Genomic DNA, 13,018 nt, shown 5'->3' on the forward strand with positions numbered 1-13,018 from the left:
GTACCTCTTCTTTCTCCAGTTCCCAAGAATTCCACAAGGTCAGCGATAACACACCCTGAAATGTGAGGTCAGTGGTAAGAAATGTCTGGAGACCTAAGAGTTTTACTGCAGTTCAGTGGTGTTTGCTTTTGTTATTTCAAATAATTCATTCTGGCCAAGGGAAAAATTCCATAGTGCTCGTTTCAAATTATTGAGGAATGAACATCCTTTCATAAAATCAATCAGACAGTAGAAGTGAATGACCTTTCCCTGAATGACTGCTAGACACTAGGAAGTTGGCTAGAAGCACTATGTGTACATAATCATGCTCACGTTTGTGCATGTATGTGTATGTAAATACCTATGTGTGGATACATATATTGTTATATATATTTATGTAAATGTGTGTGTATATAATGAAATGCACCAACACATTAGGCGTTATTTCTTATCAGTAGAAAAATGGGAGCTTTTGTGTTCTTCTTTATATGATTCTCCATTTTCATACTTTCTAAAATGAGTAGACAGTGGTTTTATAATAAAGCCATATTAAACTTTTAAAGAAAATCAAGATACTTAAACACTATTATTATTTCTATGAGAGGAGAGGAGAACATTCCAATGTGACCAGCAGCTGAGAAAGTTCTCCAGAACCAACCATGTAAGATCATCTAAAACCTAGGGGTGCCTGGGTGGCTCAGTTGGTTAAGTATCTGCCTTTGGTTCAGGTCATGATCTCAGGGTCCTGGGATGGAGCCCCACATCAGGCACCTGCTCAGTGGGGAGTCTTCTCCAGCTCCTCTAATTCATGTGGACACTTTCTCTCCCCCCTCTCTCAAATAAATAAAATCTTTTAAAAAAGACCATTTAAAAGCTGGTGGCTTTTTCAATTCTGGTTAATAAAAAGTAACCATGTGTACCATATGTAGAAAATCAATTCGCAAACACTAGGATGTGTGACACACATAGATGTTTAACGTGATTTACTATCCATGTGATAATTTGAAAGGCAATCAAAATCTCATGGTGTCTCATGGTCATAACAATAAAAATAAATCCTCATTGACTGTGAGTCTAAAGCAAGCCAATCCTCACTGACCACGTTTCTAAAGTAAGCCTGGTTATGAGTTTTCATTTTGCATTTTTTTAAAGATTTTCTTTATTTATCTGAGAGAGAGGGACAGCATACAAGTGCGAGTGGAGGGGTGAGGGAGAGAAGCAAAGGAAGAAGGAAAGCAGACTGCACTGAGTGCAAAGCTGCCATGAGGCTCAATCTCAGGACCCTGAGATCATGACCAGAGCTGATACCAAGAGTCAGATGCTCAACCCACTGAGCCACTCAGGCGCTCCCTCATTTTTGCATTCTTAATAAAAGGAATTTGGTTTTATGTTTATTGCCCCCATATTATAAACATACGAATGTAGATGGCAAGATTTTGATATCAATCCTTACTTAGCTTTCTCATACCATAGTCCATAGTCCAGGACCTAAATGAACTTGCAACTTCTTCCTCAGTTCTCCACATTCCCATTTAAAAATGGAAACTCACTGGAAATGTGCAAAAGTTCATAACAGTAACTCTTTGGCTGCAGTGAAATTTGAGTGAATCTTAAAACACTTGAAGTAAATGAAGAATGGGAAGAAAATATACCAAGCTTAACATGTTCAGTAGAGTTCAATAGTTGCTAAACCTCAAGTTGAAAGACATTTAACAGTCGCATCCTCCCTTCACTCTCACTCCATTCACTAATAGTGCTTGTTCACAGAAGTTTAAAATTCTTATAGGCAGCTACCTGTGGCTTTAAACTACCCCCACTTCCAAGTAGTTTAACTCATTTCTACCATTTAAACAACTGTCTCGGCTAATAAAGGGAGAGATTAAATAAGGCACCAGCAGCTGGGGCTTCCATCTTAGATTCCTAACTGGGAACTGGAAAGGACATTAAAAATTATTGTTATACTTAAAGATTTATTTATTTATTTATTTATTTATTTATTTATTTATTTATTTATTTATGAGAGAGAGAGAGAGAAGCAGAGACACAGGCAGAGGGAGAAGCAGGCTCCATGCAGGGAGCCCGACGTGGGACTCGATCCCTGGACCCCGGGGTCATGCCCTGGGCTGAACGTAGCGTTAAACCGCTGAGCCACCCGGGCTGCCCAAAAATTATTTAGACATATCTGTCCTACCCTTGCCTCCCCTAACCACCACAATCAATTGATACATTTGTCTTGATTGATTTTAGGCCTTCAACAGCCTGTTGCTCAATGCTATACTTTTTTGCACCTGAGGGAGACATATAGGAGAAGCAGACCCACTCTGGCTCATGGTTAACAGCTGTTCCCAAGGAAACAGCGTATAGGGCAAGAAGGGATAACCGCTAAAGTGACTTCCCTCCAGGCTGCCTCGCATTGAGCTCCAGGTAATGTACACAGTCTGCCGTACGCTGGCCTGCACTTTATATGCTGGAATTTTATTAATACTTAATCTCTTTGAAGATGTGTTTATTGAAAATCTATCCAGAAGTGGAATCTGCCTTCCTGATTCTACCCATCCCTTGGCAGACATGATTCCTCCCTCTTCTCTTACTGACAGCAATCTTTTATTGTTGATGCACTGTGTTATGTGTTATATTTCTGTGTAATCATACCATCTCTGTAAGCTCTGTTCACAAGACTTCACTATACACCCCCAGTGGTCTTGATACAGATTAAAAGGAAGTAGTAATTCTATAGTGCTATTTTCGCAAATAGCTTCCAACCGTCTTCCAGACAATCATGGATTGTCATTTACTGTGATTCCCATTTAACAGAAGATGAAATCGAGTCTCAGAGTTCTTGCCTAAGGACAACATCTAAATGGTGGCAAAGCAGAGTAGTGAATCCAAATAAAGGCAGCACCACTTGGTTTTGAAATCCTGGAACTGTCTGTAATTTGAATGAGTATTCTCTTTCCCTACCAATACCATGAATCACAAGAAGCTCTGCATACATTCAGTATTCCTAGCTAGCATGTTCTGACTTTAGGCCATAAGAATATATCAAAAAACAATAATAAAAAGACCAATGGTTAACATTTAGTGAGTGCTTCAAGTTTCTAATAACATAATCTCATTTAGTCTTGTCAGAAACTCTAAGAATAGGTACTATTATTTCCCTCATTTTACAGATAAGAAAATCTGAGGCTCAAACTCAAATTTAAAATGTTGCAGGGACAGGATTCAAATCCAACCTGTTGATTTTAGGGCCCAAAACTTAACCAACACCTCCTCCTTATAAAGAAAACAGTTTCGCTCAGACTTTTTTTTTTTAATAAATTAATTTTTATTGGTGTTCAATTTACCAACATACAGAATAACACCCAGTGCTCATCCCGTCAAGTGTCCCCCTCAGTGCTCAGCCTTCTTAAAGCAAGTTCTCACTCCTAGGGGAGACTGTACCTTTGAAGAGAAGTAGAAATGTTTATGGTCATTAATATTTTTATGACTTTTCCCCCCAAGTCCTAAGGTTATCTCAAATCAATCTAGATGGCTGATTTTCTCATTCTGTATGAAACTGAGAGGGCATCTGTAGCTCGGAGTCCACCCTAGAGTTCCAAGCATCACGAGCACTTTCTATTACCATTTAGGCATGAAATAGCTTCTACATTTCACTCTAGAGTTTTCTCCATACTCTGTATTCTGAGAGTCTCAGATCCCTTCAGGCAGAAAACTATGAGTTGCTACCACGTTCATTATCCATCAATCGCTTTACCAAATAAAAATGTTTTAGAGTGAAATGAGAGTGTATTATGCAAACCACAAGGAAATCTGGAAATATTACTCAGTATCTTTAGTCTTCCTTTTCAAAGATAATAGTTATTGAAAGTGAAGAGTCAGCCATCTGCTACCAGGCTCCACAAATCAATCTATTGCCCAGACACTGGAGACCCACCCACAGCTAGAGAGAAATGAAGTTCAGTGATCAAAAATCATTCTGTTAAGGCTGATTAGGCTTTGACTCTTATAAGATTCAAGATGCCTACTTTGTTATAATAATTTAATCATTTCTAGCACTACTCTCTGAACACTAGTGAAATTTTTCTAGGGGGAAAACACAAAACAGGATTGGATCCTTTAATAAGATTAAGAGAGAGAAAAGGAAGAAGAATAGTGTGTCCCCAACCATATAAGTGGAGGAAAGAAAAAATGACAGATTGTTGACTTGTTGCCACTGGGATATGAAAAAATCTGTTTCTGGCCACAGTTGGGCCCTCTGTAACATAACCTTGCTTACCTAATTAGCCAACTCTAATATTAGAAATGTGGGGTTAATACAGAAAATTTCTAACACCTACTACATTGGTAAAACTCTAAAGAATTGATAGGGTAGCATGGCTTCACGGGAACTGGGCTGAAACTCAAGATCATTCTTGGGATGCGGCAGTTACAGGGATTTTAGCTGTGGGATTTTGAGGCCATTCCCCCTGGGCTCTGCCAATCATGGATTCATCTGCTCTGTAAACGTAGCCTGCTTTCTCTCCTACCACTGACTGACACAGTTTCCCTGGATCCAAGTCCAAATCCTGGGGAGAAAAGCAGCTACCTTGCTGCCCATCTGGGTGACCATCTTCTGATGGTCTGAGAGAAGGTCACATTGGCCTCCTACACTTGTCCTTTCTGCCAGGTGACTGTCAAGAACATTTCCTCTGAAATGGGGTATCAATTAGTCTAGCACTCCAAAGCATCTTCGTATATTTTTTGATATCTATATAACTATATTAGCAAGATGTATGCAATGTTGTGTGCTTTTCAGGCAGAGGAGGTGTGAAATCTGGTCCATAAATAACACCTTTTAAGGAACTATTAGTTCCCTTATTTTATACAAGATTTAATTCATCATTGTGAGAGGCATATTACATGGTGCCTAAGAGCCACTGAAATCAGACTGACTGAGTTCAAAGGCCTGTTCTTTCCATTATTAACTGTGTTACCCTGGACAACTCACTCTACCTCTGTGGTCCTCACTCAGTTTCCTGATTAGTAACAGGAAGAAAAAAAAGACCACCTACTTCATAAAGTTGTTATAAGGATTAAATAAAGCAATATGTGTAAAGTGCTTAGAAAATATCTGGCACATTTAGAGCACTACTTTGAGTGTTGGCTATGATGACAATGAAGATAATGATGACAATGATGAGTCTAAGCCCCTATCACACAAACCTGTCAAGAGAAAAATCCAGCTTTTTGCTGCCTCCATTGCAAGCCAAGATATAGAATGATTTTGTTAGCTTTCTTAAGACCCCATCTCTCATTTCCTCCCCAAGGTCTTGCTTCCATCATAATGGTATTACTGAGAAACAAAACAAGGGCTGCCTTGCTTTTTAGTGACTATAATCCCCCTCCCCTCCCTAGCATGGAGGAATCTTTTTCTTATCTACTCTGGAGAACCCTGTTACCACAAGTCCTGAGTCTACTCTGGGCTTGGGCTTTTGTAAAGAAAGGCCTGGAAGATTTGTAAAGCACATTCATCATGTTTCTTACCAATTTCATCACTGAGGCAATTGAGCAGCAAGCACACTACCTGTCTGAATTTGGTGAAACAGTTCAAGGTAATAAGAAGCAATAGTTTAATTCCTCAAAATATGATTGAGTCATATATGCATTATAGTTTCCAAATCTTATGATAATCCACGAAGAACTGGTTACTTAAGTGGTTAGTGTTTTTTTTGTTTTTAGGTTAAGTAGTAAATATTTGAACAATCATTACTTTAGGCACAAATCAGTCTGACTCTAAAGCTTGAGGTTTCATGTTTTGTTTTTTTCTTAGCTTACTATGATCTTTCGTGGTGGGGAAGAGTGAGTGGGCATTATCCAAATACAACAATAATTAATTACATATGAGACCTAGCTGGTGAGAGAACATACTGCTAGCAGATTCCCAAAAGTGCCTAAGGCACATACTTATATTTTGTTGTTGTTGCTGTTTATCTCATCTTTCTGATTATAAACTGATTTCTTAATCTAAAGAGTGTCCATGACTTCAGTTTGACACTGTAGATATAGCTACTGATGAATAAGCACCTCCTGAGAAGCTAACGTGGTCCAGCTGAGGAAATCCTCCAGTGTGAGAGCATGGAGGGATCTTACCAGGGAAAGGGAATGCAACCAAAAAACTGCAAGATATCCAGGCTGACTCCATCTGTATCTCTGACATGTTGTTTCCAGAATTCCACTGCAGATTAAATTTTAAAAAATCATAGTCTGTCCCTAAAAATCTCTTTTGTATTAGGCAAGTCCTATACAAATAAGTTCAAATAAGCAGTCCTTATTTGGAAGAGGCAGTAGTACACAATTTAATGTCTTATGCAATGATTCTCTCTATGCAAAGCATTCATTTTTATCAATTCTTTTTAATTTGTTTAATGAGACATAATTCACATACCCTGAAATTCATCATTTTAAATCATACAATTCAGCGAGTTTCAGTATATTCACAAAGCAGTGCAGTCGTCACCACTACCTAATTCTAGATCACTTCCACTATTCCAAAAGAAATCCCAAGCCCCTGGTGAGTCACTCCTTTTTCTCCCCTCCCCCAAGCCACTAATTTATTTTGTTTCTATTCTCTATAGAATTACCTAATCTGGATATTTCATATAAATAAAATTATATAGGGTACAACTTTTTGTGTCTGGGTTTTATCACTTAGCATGTTTTGTGTTCATCCATGTTGTAGCATTATCAGTACTTTATGCCTTTTTATGGCTGAATAATATTCCAAAATAACGGGTTGGCTACCTTTGATCCATTCATTAGTTGATTGACACTGTGTTATTTCTACATTTTGGCTAGTAGGAATAATGCTGTTATGAACACTCACATACATTTGCCTATGACTATTCTCTTGTGTATTTACCTAGGAGTGGAATTGCTGTGTTATATAGAAAGTCTACACTTAACTTTTTGAGGAACTGACAGATTATTCTCTACAGCAGCTGCACCATTTTACACACCCACTTAAATGCCTCTTTCTTCACTCTGAGAGAATAAGAATTAATGAAAAATAAGAGAGCAGAATTGCAGAATTGAAAACTCAGTTGTGAGTACTTATTCTCCATTTAAAGCATCTTTTCCTAGGCTTCCTACTGTGCTCAGATATGATGGATACAAAATCAGCCTCAAGAAAGACAATTTACTTTCCCCTCATCGTTTTTTTTTTTTTAAATCTCTCTTTTTAAATCCAGTCTACCAACTCTCAGAAGGCATGAGTAATACAGAAAAATAATACATGGTTTGTCATGATTGCATAGATTCTTGGAAAATTCTAAAAAAAAACCTCTAATCATTATTACTTACTTAATGATGATACTAAATATTTTGGATAATCTAATTCATATATACATTTATATATGAATATATATATACATATATATAAAGGTATATATTTTAAATATATGCATTTATCCTGTGAATATAGGCTACATAAGGGGAGTAATATAAATCTTCCAATGATTATTTTTTAAAAAAGATAGTCTCCTAAACAAGGCTTTGCTATTGACCTGAGTTAAGTTATCGGGAAGTTTGTTTTTTTTTTCCCCCTTCTTGGCATCTACTAAGTGTTAACAGTGAATAATGCAAAAGATGCAAAATGTAAACATTTACTTTGGCTCTATCCAGTCTGAGGTCAGGCATGCTAGAATGACCAGCACAAGTCAGAAACACAGCCCATCTGGCTCAGAATCATGCTGCCAAAAGATGGAGCACGGACCTTGGCAGGGAAGAGGAGTTGCTCTTCCCAACATCAGCCTCAAGCTCAAGGGCAGGAAATATACTGCTAGACTTTTTATGTGGTTATTTTTATTTATGTTCATTCCCAAAATAATTCTAAAGGCCTTAAAAAAATCCACCTATATTTTCCTTCCAAACAACCCCATTGCAACTGTGTTTCTTAAATTTTTATGGGTCAGGGCTCCATGAAAAATCTACTGAAAAGAAAAGCTTGCACTCAATTTTTGCACACCACTGCAAGACATTAGGTGAATCCCCTGCAACCTATGAACCTTGACAGAGACACCTGCCTTAGAGGGAGTCATTTTACCTCTGTGGTACTGGCTATGGGCAGAGATTAAGGTTCCCATGGAAAAGTGAGACCTTTCATTTAAGTAGCACTGCAGGCACCACATCCCTGGAGAACCAGATTGGTACGCTTCCTTGGCTCTAAGAAGTACACAGGTACTTAGCAAGCCACCACCCAACTAGCATTTACCAACTGGCCTCACTCCAGCACTGCCAACACAGGTGCATGGACACACTGGCAGCCCGTGTACCAGGTGGAAGCCACATCACTTACCTCCACAGGCAGAATTTCAAGCGAAGATCTGTGAGCTAGGTATAAAACTGTGAACTAGGTAACAATGACCATGGCTGAAGAGAACTTAAAGCTATCATGAGGTGAGTAACTGCAGCAAGCTGAGAGGAAGATGGGAAGAGGCTCAGAAACTCATACCCTCAAGAAGCACAACTTAGCTTGTGGGGCATCTCTAAGGGGCACCATGAGGTTGGCTCTTGAAGTGCTGGAAAAATCGCAGCTGGGTTCAGCTGCAACTACAGGAAGGCAAGCACTCTGGCTCCTCAAGTGAGCAGCATTGCTCCTGGTAACCCAAAGACAGGGGAACCAAAGGCAGCAAAGGAGTGGGTTGGCCTCCCTTCCCACCTGCTGGTTTGCTCTAGCGCCCTCTATGGGCGGAGCCGAACACGGAGTCCCAGGGAAAGCAGAGGGGCAGTTAGAGGAGGCCCCACTTCTTCCCACAAACCACGGAGCACCGAGGGATAGCTTTGGAACCAATAATACCAGGTAAGCCACATTCTGCCAATGAGAGCCTTCGGGATTTTTTTCATTTTCAAATCAGCAAATAAGTTTCTATCTTCCTAACCCATACAGATGCCTTAGAATGCCAATCACACTACAACATGCACTGAGCATCTGCAGATGCCAGAGTGTAATTTAGTTAATCCGTACTATTTCATTCATCTCTATAACTTGAATTTCTTTCTCTCTTTATATATGTATATTGAGTACATATAATATAGACACACATATATAGATAGACAAAACCAGAAAGAAAAAAAGAGTGAGCACTTAGTCTTGCATAAAGAAAGAGAAAGAAAATGAGGGGCCGCCTGGGTGGCTCAGTCAGAGCCCTCTCACTCTTAATTTCTGCTCAGGTCATGAATCCTGGGGTTGTGAGATGGTGCCGGCATCAGGTTCCACACGCTCAGCGTGGAGTGGGTTTGTCTTTCTCCTTCTGCTCCACGCCCCACCTCTTCCTCCACCTCTCCCTCATACATACACACATAAATAATGAAATCTTTAAAAAAAAAACAAAAGAGAAAGAAAATGAGAGCACATGCATTATTCAGATCAATTCTAGAGATATATTACTCATTTCTAAATCAAACAGAACAACAAAAAGGAATTAGCAAGACCAGGGAAGTTTGAGTAATTGCCCCAGAAGCCACATGCAGACCTGACCCTCAACCCTAGGCTCTTAACTGCTCCATCTACAATACTATTCAAAGCCAGTAAGAGACACACCAGATCTCTGTCTTTAAAAGGCCACTTCCCTAGTAGGGCTCTCGGCGATATTCAGTGGCATTGACACAAAGGCCCGTTGTGCCCCAGTGCTGCAGGGTTACTAGAGTTCAGTGGGCTAGGAGAGCACCGGGACACTCTGTCTACTTGATGCCTGCTGTGCTCCTTCTAAAGCCCATTCACTGTATGGTCTCAATTACTTTTAATTACAATGAGCTACTGCTTCAATTACATGTAGCACAGATATTCTTATATAATTCTTCCCTAAGGATACCACTTTAAACAGAGGAAAAGATTTGGAGAGATGGGATCAGCCAAGGTGGAAAGGCCATGAATAACAGGGTAAAGAGATGCAACTAATTTTCTAAGGAGCATTCACCTGACGTTTACAGTTCTTTATAAATACATGAAAACTGTAGCAAAACCGTGAGGAAAAAATCTCCATAGGCATTCATTCAGCACGTCTATTCAATAAAAAATATTTATTCAGTGTCTATAATTTGCCATACATGGATGAATGAGGTATGACCACTATCTTCAAGGAGCTTACAATCCAATGGAGAGTAGGGACATGAATTCAACAGCAATCACCATTTTTTAAAAAGATTTTATTTATTCATTCATGAGAGACACACACAGAGAGAGAGAGAGAGAGAGAGAGAGAGAGGCAGAGACACAGGCAGAGGGAGAAGCAGGCTCCATGCAGGGAGCCCGACGTGGGACTTGATCCCAGGTTACCAGGATCATGCCCTGGGCCAAAGGCAGCGCTAAACCACTGAGCCCCCTGGGCTACCCCATTTTTTAAGTACTAATACTTGCCAGTCTCTGTTGAAAGTGCTGAACATACACTGAAATACTCACCACACCTTAGAAGGCAGATATTCTTCGTATTTCCATTTTACAGATAAGGAAACTGAAACACAGAAAGTTGAAGCTATTATGCCCAAGTCAAACTGCCAATTATTGCTCGAAGCAGCATTTAATTCCAGGAATTCTGACTCCAAATCCTCTGTGCTTTCCTGGGCCATACTGCCTCTTACAATGACAACAAGGAAATGCAAAATGTCATATAACATTTTGGACACTTAGGGGCTGGAGAAATATCTTCTAAGTTGAGGACCAGGTCAGATGGCATGGAGAGGATAACATTTAATCGGGATTGGGGGGCTCTTCAATAACATACATTCTATAATGGTTTTCATCGATAGTGATAACTCACATTTCTTGTGTGTTGAATGTTAGGCAGTAGTCAAGGCATAAATATTCAAAAAGGGGTAGTATGTAACTGTAAAAAATCAGCCTTATTGAATAAATCTTCAAAATAATCACTAGAGATTTTATCAACTGGACAGTTTATCTTTATAACTAATAGAATATAATAAATTTTATATGTTAAAATAGAGGGCTTGACGTTCTGATACCACAAACCAGTAATGGTGACTCCTCAATTAATCCCAACTCAGGAAGCGATTTCCTTTTTAGAAAGCAGTATGTTAACAACATGGTATGGAAGTAGGCAGGTTTTGCTTTGAACCTCCAATCTTATATGATGGGGTGCCTTGATCCCTCTGGACCTCAGTTTACACATCTGCAAAATAGAGTCAGTGCCTTCTTTATAGTAAATGTTCTTGGTACACAGAACTCAATAAACATTACCACCACACAGAAGAGAGACTGTTAATATTCTCACATGATAAACCATGAAGATGACCAGAAATCCCTAAATTCACAAATACAGAATACTTCTTTGGGCCCCTGAATTCCTCCATTCATGTCTCTAAAATTCACACCCTTCCCATGTATAGCTTTATACGCAAATAATATAGCTTTTTACCTTTTAGTAAAGTTCTTTTTGTTATACAGAGGACACCTTTTGCCCTAGCTAGAGAACTTAGTAATATCTGTTCTTGAACCATTCTTGCTCCCGTACAAATCACATGTTAGATGTGTGTCTATCTAGAACAACCACAGCTGAATTCAGTTTTTTTACTCCTCAATTGTCTCTACAGTTTCTGTTTTCTGGCTTACATTTCTTAGCTTCACATTCACTTTATCATTGTTCCTAGCCATATTGGCTGACTTCTTCTGATGCCCGCCCTCTCACTTTTTTTTTTTCCAAAAAGAAACAAAGCTCTATTACTTCAAAAGGGTCACACCACCAGGAAAAGAAATTAAGTATGTAGAAAACAGCTGGGCTTCCTGATTAACTAAAATGATTTTCTTGTACAGTGCCTGAATCTCAAATACTCACTTGGACAAAATTAACAACTATCTCATACCACAGGCTTCTAAGGGTGGCTGCAAGTTGGTGATATTGTAATATCTAAGTCTGTTGTTGGGTTTTTGGCACTGTGTTTAGCAGAACACCAGGATGGTGAGATACTCTGAAAAACTTAGGCCATAGTGAAATAAGTAAGACAGCCTTCTTGGTGATTCACAGTGCACACCAGCATATTGAAGTCTCTGAAGTCCTAAAGTCAAGACATCTACTTAATATTGCATGAACCAGCATATCCCAAATATATTTGACTATGGAAGCCTTTTTAACAGTTTTGTTAACACATATTAATATCCTATAGCATTGACATTCCTCGTAGCAATCTCCTCTAAACAATTAGCACAGGACCCCCAGTGAGTTCAAAACTATTGGTACCCAGCATACTGTCCATGTTTGAACAAGGTCTAATTCATTCATCCAACAATCATTTGCCAATAATGAATAATATATAAAGGCAAGTTGTTTATTTCCCTGGTTCAGTCTGAGCATAATTCACTTTCCTTTTCAGAGTCAACACTTAATGAGCCCAGTGACAGGACTTTTGAGAAAGCACCATAGAGTTATTTGTAAAGGAAATAGAGGTCGGTATTTTATTTTGGTTCCTGCTGAGGTGAAGACCATGATAAGGAGGTGTTCCTGCTAGGTGTTCCCTAGAGTTTATTTTTCTGATTGCTCTGTGGTAGGTTGTTATTCCACTCATATGTCTGGAGCCATTTCTCATAATACTGTAGGTATCTGGGACATTGGTATAAATGAAAGATTTGCGTCATGAGAGAAGCTAGTGTGTTTATCCAATATATTTAACTCCTTTGTGAAAATTCTTCTGTTGGAGCACTCTCATTTGACATGCATCCTTTATCTGTTGTGCTTCTTCAAGATGAAAGCAGCATGTTGATTATGTACATCTGTTACTTCTAATAACTCTACCTCAGAGGGATTTGCCCTATTTTTTTTTAATTTCTAATCATGCTTTTCTTCCCTCAGACTTTCAGTCTCTGATGACCTACAGTTTCATGTGTTCCTGTTTCATTTTTCTCCTCTGATGATTTATTACTTTCTCCCCTACAGTCGCTGTGGTCTTGCATGTGGTTTAGCCGTGTTTCCAGTTTTTAAAATACTTAAACATTTAATTAGGTAATCAAATTCATAAAACTGAATACCATTCTTATAAACACCTTTAGCTCAAA

At 38.9% G+C, this 13,018-nt stretch overlaps 1 protein-coding gene across 1 annotated transcript in view; it reads right to left on the reverse strand.

Annotated features, from left to right (window-relative positions):
- Positions 1-13,018, reverse strand: part of SORCS1 (sortilin related VPS10 domain containing receptor 1) — a 495,004-nt gene that overhangs the window by 407,987 nt on the left and 73,999 nt on the right.

The sequence above is a fragment of the Nyctereutes procyonoides genome, unplaced genomic scaffold, assembly GCF_905146905.1.
Source record: "Nyctereutes procyonoides isolate TBG_1078 unplaced genomic scaffold, NYPRO_anot_genome, whole genome shotgun sequence".
NCBI lineage: Eukaryota > Metazoa > Chordata > Mammalia > Carnivora > Canidae > Nyctereutes > Nyctereutes procyonoides.